The 12,238-nt window shown below is 34.5% G+C and overlaps 1 protein-coding gene across 9 annotated transcripts in view; it reads right to left on the minus strand.

Moving 5' to 3' along the window:
• Window positions 1–12,238, minus strand: part of Ralyl (RALY RNA binding protein like) — a 658,084-nt gene that overhangs the window by 387,210 nt on the left and 258,636 nt on the right. The gene's annotated exons all lie outside the window — the stretch shown is intronic.

A 12,238-nucleotide genomic window follows, 5' to 3' on the forward strand; every position in this document is an offset into this window, starting at 1 on the left:
TTCAGTGTTAGACAAGAACCATAAGATCTTATGAAAAAGACACTGCCTCAAAATCTTAAGAGATTTTTAGCAAGGATTCCTTCCTATTAACCTCAGGAGAAGAATACTGGAAGTTCAAGAGATAAGGACTTAATGAGATTTCAAAAAATGAAAAATAAAATATTTAGTGTTCTTAACTTTGATCTTTGTAGAAAATGAGACAGGTTTTCCTCAAAAGAGTCAATGCATTCTGTATTGGTTTGAAAGATTTTGGTTCCTTCAATAGCTGACAGTGGAAAATATAGTACAATCTACAAATGATTCACTGTTAACTTTTCTTTGTTATACATAACTTAACACATGAAATAGGAATAAACTCACATTTTAATTAGCATGGGCTCTTGTTGCCCTGTGTTAGTTAAAAACTTCCTCTATAGGCTCCTTTATTGCCATGTGCCTTTCCTGTTGGCAATTTTCTATGCGCAATGTTTCCATAGGCTTTCATGCTTCTCCTCCATACCAATTCAGGCTTAAACTAACAAGAATTTAAGAGCTATGTCAGTTTTTACGCACTATTTTAGCCTTGACACATAATACTAAATCAACTATTTGTTGAATGAATGCTTGCTAGTAGTATACTTCTGATCTCTTAAAACTGGTTGGTATGCCACCTTACATCATTTAGTAACACTCATGCCAAAGAGAAAATGTTCTAGATTATAATTTCCTTGATTAAATCATTAATATTTCATATATGATATATTAATCCTAAAATATGCTAAACTAATAACTTAATACAATATTTCAAGAGTGTATGTACTACACCTACTAATGCCATAGATCTGACGTACTCCAGAGTAATGAAACAACAGCAATTCCGTAAGATTATTTTAATCTGTTGATCTTACTATAAATAACTTCTTTAACCAAATATAAAAAGCATCATTTTTTACCAGAAACTTTTTAACACTATTTAACTGACTAGCTAACAATTTTGCACAATTCAAAACACTTATCAAATCAAATAAGCTAACAATGTACTTCTTCCATAGTATAAGTTTAACTACATATTTCTGTATTTCTAGTACTTCACTAGCTAGAGCTATTTGCCCCTAAGACTTTGTATTAGGGACTTTTCTAATTTGCCTAAACTTTTTTACATATTTTAAAGTGTATTTTAAAAGAGGATGCCACTAAATCTGTAAGTTTTCTATTTCCTTATTTCAAAGAAACACTGCACTACAATATATATCACAATCACCACACAAAAATTAATTTGAATGAATAGTTAGAAAAAAATCTAACATTTTCAGCAAAGATACTTGTGAGAGATGTGCTTATATCTTATGATCCATCAAACTGCATGTTTTACCTTCAAAAGACTATCACGATAAAGCTTGACAAGTATTACATACTACAAGTTGTAAAGTATTTCTTAGATAATAATGTACAGTGATGGAAAGGAGGAAATTTTCCCATTTGCACAATGCTTTAAAGAGCTAGAAAAATGTCTGCTTATAAATTTATGCTTAGCCTATTTCCCAGTTATAACAATAGTTTACTAGTAATAAACATTTTAGTGGGGAAAATAATTAGAAATTTACTTTTCCCCAAAGGGTACTTTACCTTTATTAAAAAGACCCTTTGTTGTATTACACAAACTGCTCCAAAGATTACCACACTTTTGGCAAGTGGCAACACGGTCTCTGCATGCTCAAGCACGAAATTACTGAAGTGGAAGCATCTGCTACTACGCTTTTACTCCTGCTGAGTTAACCTCTGCTTTGCAATGGTCAGTAGTCAATACTTCATTTGTCTTCTAAGCTTCCATTTCACTCTCCTTTCAAACTGTTTTAATAAAGATGGTGCCTATAGTGGAAAAGCTGGAAATTAATCACTTTTGGAACAACCCGTAAACTCATGTTTTATTAGACATCAGACTTCATGAAAAAAAGAATCTCATGGATATACTACTTTAATGCCACTGAATCAATAACCTGAAAACAAGGGAACTTTAAGGAACAGAAATAAGAATTCCATATTGATAAGTCAAATTCCCTTCTATTCTTTGAGAAAAAGATTTTTTTAAATAATATTTTTACACTTGACAGCAATAGTATGATTTATGTAACTATAAATACTAATTGCCCAAACATTTCATATAAAAGCAATTTATTCAAATAACATAAAGGTTTCATATGGTGGATCCAATAGTAAACGAACATTAAATACTTCTAATTTAAAACCTACAAATGTGCCGGGCATGTTGGCGCATGCCTGTAATCCCAGCACTCGGGAGGCTGAGGCAGGAGGATCGCTGTGAGTTCGAGACCAGCCTGGGCTACATAGTGAGTTTCAGGTCAGTCTCAACTATGTAGTGAGACCCTGTCTCAAAAAGCCAAAAAATAAATAAACAAATTAAATAAATAAATAAAACCTACAAATGTATGAATAATTTGTTTCCTAATTTTTATCAACTTAAAATGATTTGTAATACCTACCTAGTGAAAACTCAGAGCATCGTTAAGAAAAAACATTACACAAAATGAAAGTACATGTTACATACCTTAGATGATACATATTGCATTGAAAATGTTTTATAATAACTTTTTTTTAAAAAAGTGAAGAGTTGAAAGAAATATTTCATTCTTTATAATATTCAAAGTTTGAGAAATAATCTAAAGGTTTTAAATTACTAAATACAATAGGTACATGTGACAGTTAACCGACTGTGTCAACTTGAGTAAGAAATGCTCATTTAAATTGGCTCAGCATAGTCCTGGGTGTGAAAGACCCACCCTTAGGGCGGACTGTCACCTTCACCAGGACAGTATAACAGGGAATGCAGAAGGAAGGCTTGCTTCTGCTTCTTTGGAGGAGCTCCAGTCTTTATCTTCACTTTAAACGTTCTCTCCTAGCTTCTAGTACAGACCCTTTAAGAGCAGATCTTCAGCTTTCCAGTGCAGAGCCTTAGGCCTCCTGATAAGGACTTGCACAGACACTACGTGGAGGGCCAAGCCCTCCACTGGATCCTTCAGATCTCCAGCACATACATGATCTTTTGCACTCTTTCACACCTCACTCTGTGGACAGTCCTTATAAAGCTATCTTGTAAATTCTTATGTATTTGTATATCTTGCATTAAATCCGTTTCTCTAGTAAGCACTGACTGATGCAGTACTTTTAATTTTTATTTGATTATTTCATACTAAATATTGCAAATTTACTTTCACTTTTATGTTTATCGTGGCAAAACCATTTTAAAGGTTTTTTTTTTTTACATCTACCATAGCATTTGTGGAAGATTCAAATGAGCTGCAATATTATTAACCTAACTAGATTATTTGTTTAGTTTTGACCATTTCTCCTTTGTCCTTCTGTTTTTAAGTAAAGAATTTGGCATCTTCTTTGGGACTTTTAGCAAACATAATATATATTCAGAGTTCAGTTATTTAAAATATCAGTAAATTAGTTTCACAAAGCAAAAAATGTCAATAAACACCAAACTACTATGAATAATATATGAATTATTCAAAAGAAGCCTTAAAGCCTCCCTCCTATTTTCCTCCTGGTAGATATGCACAAGAATGTAAAGGATAACATGAAATTCATTTGAAACCTTCTAATTTCTTCCTCATTTTCAGCTGACAGGGTATAAAACTGAGGCTCAGCAAGGTCAAGGATTTGACTCACAGCTTCCACAGGAAAGGTTTTGCAGAAGTTTCAAAGTCAATTCCATAAAAATAAATCGTTGCAAGGGAGTAAGCTAGTAGGCAATCGTCACAGAACAGATTCTTGGAGAAAACAATATTTAATGAGCTGTTAGAATGATGGAGAGATTTTGGAAAAGTAAAAATGGAGTTAATATAGTTTTTTTTCCTCATTGACGTAGTCAGGTTTATTTCACTAAAGGATCTGAGTTCATCTACTTTTCTTCAGGTTTGAGGGAACACTAAAAAAAGTGCCTCTCCATCTAATAAATAAAGTAATATTTCACTTGCATTCAAAATTGTATGATTTGAATCTTATCTCCAATCTTATCTCTCCCAGCCTTTCTTTATGTGCTACTTGTATTACAGTCAGACAAATTTCCTCAAGTTCTAAGATAGTATTCTTGACCTTTTGATTTTTCATAGTTCTCTTTGCCTGGAATTCTTTCTTTCCGTGTACAAATTCCACCATTCCTTTATCTGCAATTTAAAGCCACTAGGAGAGAATAGTTTCAACCTTGTGAACTCACTTGGGATTTTTATCTTTATCTTTCCTCTCCTTTCAAACAACCATTTTTTCTTCTACTGTGAAGATCAACACATTTATTTCTCTTAAAAGAGGAAATGAGACGGAACATATCTTATATACAGACTATGTACAGACCCATTTATTGTAAGCCCTGAGTAAATAATAAATGAAAAAATGAATGGTCAAATCACTGTATGAAAAGCTCTTTCCTCCCATTGACATGGATGGTTGGCTAGTAGAATAGCAATGGAAAAAAAATAGCCAAATCAGGTTAACAGTTACAGTATTTGTACAAAAGAAAAAGAGTGAAGCACCATTATGAATAAAGTCATAAAACTGTTTCCTCTGAGACATTTTCAATGCATTTAATGGACACTGACCCTCATAATTCTGAGTGTCAGTAACTGAACAGTGAATATTATTGTACAGGACACCAGAACCAAATGTATTTCTTTTAAATGACAAAAAGTTTCAGTGTTTGTATGTGCCAAATTAACAGTTTAAGTATCACTGTGAACTTGACTGGCTTGGGAGCAGCATAGGGACAGCTTGGGAGCAGCATAGGACATTAGCAAAACACACTTCTGGGTGTGGCTGGGGGGAACCTGGAGGCGTGATCTTGGGTTCAATAGAAGGTCCCAGACCACTTCCTTTCTGACATTGTTGCCTACTCTTCTTCCTTGCTGCCAAGACCTAAGGAGCTTTGCTTTGATGTGTCCTTCTACCATGATGTCTCTGGAGCCACCTGATCATAAACTGAAAACTCTGAAACCATGAGCCAAATATATCAATTCCTTCTAAGTTGTGGGTGTGAGAATTTTGGTTCAGCAATGGGAAAGCGGACTAATACAAATATCTTAAGAACTTTACTAATTTTATTTATCCTCATAAAATCCACTAAGAAATGTCTTAGTATTCCCATTTCACAGGCTTAGGAATAGGAGAACACAAAGGTTAAGGAATTCACTCAGGTTCTCAAACAAATGAGACATAAGTTGAATTTCTCAAATGAAATTTGCTTTAGATAATTATTCACTTATTTTTGTAGAATGTTACAACTCTTTATACCCTAATTTATGGTGATATGACATTTGGTAGAATGAGATTCTTTAAATTCTTAACATTATTGCTGTCTATTTTATTTTTTAAAATTCTAGCAATTGTGGCATGATTTGATTTTCCACTGTAAAAATAATAGAAACATTTTCTAAAGAAATTTTACTTTTTGATACATATTTTTATATTGATCTCAGTTTCACAAAAGAGCCAATAGATATGGGTGTATGTTACAGAAAGGTAAGCGACAGTGAACACGTGGCACGAAAGCAATCTTTCTGATACACTGGCAGGTTTTAATTTGATGAACTCTAACATGGGTTCAGCATTTCAGGAGAATGAGGTCCTTAAACGACTGTGATGAGCAACCAAAGCTTTACATATTCACAAGCCAAGTTTCATTGGTGTGTAATCATCCCTCTAACATATAATTATATACAATGGCTAGTGAATTAGAAACAAACAAGAAAGGACATAGGATAACTTTCAGATTTAAACAGGCACTATCTGGAATAAAGTGATATTACGCAGGCACAATGCTGGTATATCAGATGAGCTACTCTACAAGACCATTTAAAAATCAATAAGGAAAAAATAATTTTTAAAAAAATCACTAGGAAAACTAAGCAATGTTCACATCTGACATCCTCCCAACAGGCAGTGGGCTGCAATGTCAGTAAAACATCATATTGCCAGCAAGATTTCATGTTGCTACTAAAATTTGAAGTGTGCAATTACTTTAATTTTATACCTTTCTTGTTCAGCTCAAAGAGCTTTTTTTGGCAACAGAAAAAAAACCCTACATAATCAGTCACATTTTGGCCTTTCAATCCACATGTTTCAAGAAAACCACCTCCTGTTTTTAATTTAATCTCAAACTACAGGACTATGAACCTTACAAAGTTACTTTTGATAAAATGTTCCCTAGAAAAAGAGATAAATATTTTCAAAAATTATAACAAAAAGTTTAACAGAACCATTAAATGCTATTTTTTTATGATCTATGTAAGCAGATCTGCACCTTTAATCAATGTTTTTACAATTTTCCTCAAAGTAATTTAATTGGATTTTCATAAAATTAAAATATTTTCATCTATCCATGAAAACAAACTATATGTGATTTTGACTCAGGAATGATCGATTTTTCAGTTTTACAATGATGAAAGTAATAAGTATGTAACAGTAATTTCAATTTTGTTTTAATCTATTTCCTACATATTCATTTTCATCTATTAGCAGCATAATATGTCTTTTGAGCCTGAGAAATGGGAGCAAGCTCTTGGTCCCAATTATCCATGCACTTACACAGTAAACAAACAATTCTGTACAGTGAACTACAGCTAAAATATAATGTTCAGTAGGTTAGCTATATGAGGTATGCTTTTGACTTACACTATTTTTACCTCACAATGAGTTTATTGGGACATAACCTCCTTAAAAGTCAAGGAGTCTCAATACTGAAAAACACTGATACCAATAATGATAAAAATCAATATTGAAAAATGCAACAACATGGAGGAATCCAAAGAACTATGGAAAGTGAGAGAAGCCAAACCCCAAATGATCCTGTTCATAGACCATTCTGGAAAGGGCAAAATTATTCCTCAGTAGATTCCAACTTACCCCAGAAAGAATGGCTACTATAAATAAATCAACCAATAACAAATGCTGGTGGGGCTCTGGGGAGAAAGGACCCGTCTCCATTTTGCAGACTGGTGCAACCACTGTGGAAATCAATATGGAAATACCTCAAAAATCTAGGATTAGAGGTCCCATTTGACCCAGCCAACCCACAGTGATACCACAGTGATATATGTATACCCATGTTTATAGCAGCACAGTTCGTAATAGCTGAAACTTCGAAACAATCCAAATGCCCATCAACTGGAGACTGGATAAAGAAGTGGTTTTTCTACAAAATGGAGTACTACTCCGACATAAAGAATGAGAAACTAGAAACATTTATAGCTAAATGGATGGACATTGAGGTATACTCTTAAGTGAAACAAAATGGACACACGAGTAAATACTGAATAGCTTCTCCGGTGTGAAAAACTGAAAGTGTAAATAAGCTTCAAATGGTATAGTTGAGAGTGTGAAAAAGGAATAAAATAGCTAAAGGGGAAGTGGGAAGGGGGGGCAAAAGGTAATAAGCGAAAAGAAAAAATGTGAAAAAAGGAAAAAATGGGAAAAAAGTCTTTGTAAATAGGGAAGGGTGAAGGTGGTGAAGGGAGGGCAGGGGTATGGGGTAAAAACAACAACCATGATATATTGTGTAAAGGTACAAGATTCCAATCATAAATGTAACTGTGTTGTTTGCTTAAATATACCAATAAACGTAATGGGGAAAAATTATTCCTCCGTAAATCTTACTTAAAATTATTTTCACATGTATTTCCACAGTAATTTTTCAAAACTCACTGAAAAATAGGAGTGGTAAGTTTTGTCTTCATTATTTCATAAAGGAGAAACTTGTTGATCAAAGATTTGATGTAGAAAAAAAATGATGTCAGTCGGGCATGGTGGCGCACACCTATAATCCCAGCACTTGGGAGGCTAGGGCAGGAGGATCACTGTGAGTTTGAGACCAGCCTGGGCTACAGAGTGAGTTCCAGGTCAGACTCAACTACATAGTGATATCCTGTCTCAAACAAACAAACAAACAAACAAAAAAGATGACAAATAACTTACTTAAAGACAACTAGCCACAAATCTACTCAAAGTCTGAATCTCCCAGTGTCAAAGGCAGAATTTTTCTATTATAATACACTTCCTCTTTTAATATCCTGGCATAATGTTCAACCAAATTAACATTCAGAGATTAAGATTTGTTTTCCACAGCTACCTTCCCCAAGCTATTTCATATTAAGATTTTTCCATACTTAAATAACATTGAGTATAACCACCAGGCAAATGTTAATGTCATAATGGAATTAATCTGACAGCTCATTATGCCATTTTGGCAACAAAAATGCCAATGATTTAAAGCTGAGAGGAAGAGATCATCTATGTTAAAGAAAGTAATAATCTCATTTTATATTATACCAGAAGTTGGTTTCTACAACAATATATTTACATCTCAGTAAACAATTTTTTTTAAAAGAACACAATTGAAATTGTTCTTAAAAATGTATCAATGTTGCAGTAAGAACGACAGGAAAATGTTAAACTGACAAAAACTAAAAGACTTTAAAGATATATGAAAATCAGTGATATAGAACAGTAAACAAATTTTGTATATTACTCAAAACAACGGAACCAGGAGCAATTTTAGGCTCAGCATCATATAACTTATGGATTAATATCTGTCAAAAAATGGCTACTAATTTTAATGAAGGGTGGAAAAGATGAATAAATGTAAATAATTTATGTGACAAAGAAGTAGGCTGATTTATGAAATAATCCCCCTTCATATTGCAGATTTGATGATGAACTTCAGGGATAAAGTGGAAATGCTTTCTCCTCTGTATTGGTGCATGGAAAGACATGTGAGATCACTTCTATGGAGAGAAAACATGGACTACTGAGACAGAAATGAACTTGAGACCAATGCAATTTAGAAAGTCAGTAAACACAAGACAAATAATTTCTATCAAAAGTAACCTATTTGAAGAAATTATGCTGAAATGATTGGACATCTCATGGAAAGGAGGATAGAAAAGAAAAGGAGAGGGGAAAGAAAAAGAAATGAGGAGAAGGGAATAATGGGGGGAGACAAGGAATGGAAGTTGAAGAAGGAAAAAGGATGTTCTAGATACCGATCTAACATATTACCAAAATGGTAAGTTTAAAAAAATAGACCAAAACGTAAAAAAAAAACAAAAAACTATAAAACTCTTAGAAAAAAACAGTAGAAAACCAGATAACCAGATAACCTCGGACAGTATAATACTTGAAAGATAAATATGATTTCATTAAAATAAAATATTCTATTCTGAAAAAGTTTGTTTGAAGAATAGAATAAACTGGGCCAGGGATTTAGCTCAGTGGTTTGGTGGCCTGCCTTGCAAGCGCAAAGACCGGAGTTCAATAATGATATCCTGTCTCAAACAAACAAACAAACAAAAAAGATGACAAATAACTTACTTAAAGACAACTAGCCACAAATCTACTCAAAGTCTGAATCTCCCAGTGTCAAAGGCAGAATTTTTCTATTATAATACACTTCCTCTTTTAATATCCTGGCATAATGTTCAACCAAATTAACATTCAGAGATTAAGATTTGTTTTCCACAGCTACCTTCCCCAAGCTATTTCATATTAAGATTTTTCCATACTTAAATAACATTGAGTATAACCACCAGGCAAATGTTAATGTCATAATGGAATTAATCTGACAGCTCATTATGCCATTTTGGCAACAAAAATGCCAATGATTTAAAGCTGAGAGGAAGAGATCATCTATGTTAAAGAAAGTAATAATCTCATTTTATATTATACCAGAAGTTGGTTTCTACAACAATATATTTACATCTCAGTAAACAATTTTTTTTAAAAGAACACAATTGAAATTGTTCTTAAAAATGTATCAATGTTGCAGTAAGAACGACAGGAAAATGTTAAACTGACAAAAACTAAAAGACTTTAAAGATATATGAAAATCAGTGATATAGAGTGGAGTTCAATCCCTGGTACAAAAAAAAAAAAGAATAGAATAAACCGGTGAAAAGCCGGTATGAACCAGAGCGTTACAACTGCAAGCATATATATGAGGCATATAGGTCTCCAACAAGCCAGGATCATATACAGGCATATAATAGTTAAGATTCCAGAGGTTTACCAGGGCCCAGCCCTGATCCTGGCTGCTTGGGTCCACAGGCCCCAGTTAAAGACCCTTCTGGAAAAGAGCTGCACAGGCAAAACAAGCAACAGCCAAAGGCCTGCACCCATATCATCAATAGGCACACGCAGATCCCAGAAATAAGTCAGTGTGGACCAGAGCAGCATGGCTGCAGAAAGGTCTAGCCAGGGTCCTGCCCCTACACCAGGCACTTTGGCCTAGAAAAGAGCTGTGTAGGTGCACAAGCAACAGCCAGAGGCCCACCCTGATAACATCTGAAATTGTGTGCAGACCCTAGCCAGAAAACAATCCAGGCACCAGTGACCAGGGTGCACAGCCCATAGCCCAAATCCCTCCCAGATAACAGCTATGTAGGAGGGCAGACCCTAACCAGAGGCATGCCTAGATACCAGCCCAAATGTGCACAAGCCCCAGCCAGAACATGGCACTAACAACAAGACAGAGCAGGGATCCAGAAGGTCACCACTCCGAACCAAGGAACTGGCGCAATGGTGAGCAGGAGTGGCTTGCTGAAAATTGTAAATCCCTGGGTGAGCAAAAAGTTGCCTCAACAAAGGCGCAGCAGACTGCATGCACTGAAATGAGAAGACACGTAAACAAGTCTCAAAACCAGACTTCCAGATCATCTAAGGCAATTCCAAAGGGCAACCCAGATTGAACAATCTGATACTTAACCACTTGGACTCCCTGAACTGGCAAAGAAAGAAGATCTGGAAAAAATGGAATCAGAAATTTCTCAGAGAACAACAGAAAGTGTGTCCATAGTGCAAAATATGATTAATACAGCTAAAGCAGACAAAGATAAAAAAATAGAGGAGCTGAGGAACATGATGGAATCCCAACATAGGAAACAAATGCAATAAATAAAACAGATGCAAACAGATTTCCGGGAGATTAAAAATTCCACTGAAAGTTTATACAGAATTCGCCAACATGTAAATTTCAGGCAGGACAGGATTGCAATTAGTGACTAGGAAAAGAAAATTTCTTAAAAATAGTAAGGGACTACAAGAAATCAATCCAGCAGCTGCTAGATGATGCCAAGAAGAATAACATAAGACTGATCAGAGTCCATGAAGAAAAACAAAAGATTGCAAACAACATAAAAGCAACTATTTACAAAAATAATGGCAGAAACGTTTCAAAGCAGGGGAAAGAACTTGACATAGAGAAAAATGAGGCATATAGGTCTCCAACAAGCCAGGATCATATACAGGCATATAATAGTTAAGATTCCAGAAACTCAACAAAAGAACAAAATTCTACAAGCAGAGAAAGAAACAAATCACATACAAAGGAAAGCCCATCAGAACCACAGCAGACTTCTCCACATAAACCCTTAAGGCAAGAAAAGCTTGGAGTGACATATTCATTCAAGCCCTAATGAAAAACACATTCAACCAAGACTGATGTACCCTGAAAAACTATCTTAACTGAAATACTGAATAGTTTCTTTGGTGTGAAAAACTATAATAGTACACAGGATTCTAATCAAAGGAAAGCCCATCAGAACCACAGCAGACTTCTCCACATAAACCCTTAAGGCAAGAAAAGCTTGGAGTGACATATTCATTCAAGCCCTAATGAAAAACACATTCAACCAAGACTGATGTACCCTGAAAAACTATCTTAACTGAAATACTGAATAGTTTCTTTGGTGTGAAAAACTATAATAGTACACAGGATTCTAATGAGATAATTAATAGATAAGCAATAAACAGAGGAAATGGAAAATTCAAATTGTCATTATTTGCAGATGACATGATACTCTATATAGAAGACCCCAAGATCTCCTTGAAGTCCTCTAGACTTAATTACCAAATTCAGTAGAGTAGCTGGATACAAGGTCAACACACAAAAATTAATAGCTATCCTGTACACAAACAACTCCCTTCATGATAGCATCCAAAAAAAAAAAAAGAATACCTAGGAATCAACCTAAAAATATGAGAAACTGAAAAAATGGAAACAAAGTGTTTGTAAATGGGGAGGGGAGGAGGGGGTGAAGGGAGGGCAGGGATAAGGGGAAAAATGAGAATCAAGACCTCTTATGTAAAGGTACAGAATTCCAATGATGAATGTAATTGTATTGTATACCTAGATTGTACCAATAAACTCAAAAAAAAAGAAAAAAAATGAAAAAAAAACTATCTTTCAAAATTG

This window comes from Fukomys damarensis, unplaced genomic scaffold (assembly GCF_012274545.1).
Source record: "Fukomys damarensis isolate Sample0158 unplaced genomic scaffold, DMR_v1.0_HiC HiC_scaffold_5, whole genome shotgun sequence".
NCBI classification, from domain to species: domain Eukaryota; kingdom Metazoa; phylum Chordata; class Mammalia; order Rodentia; family Bathyergidae; genus Fukomys; species Fukomys damarensis.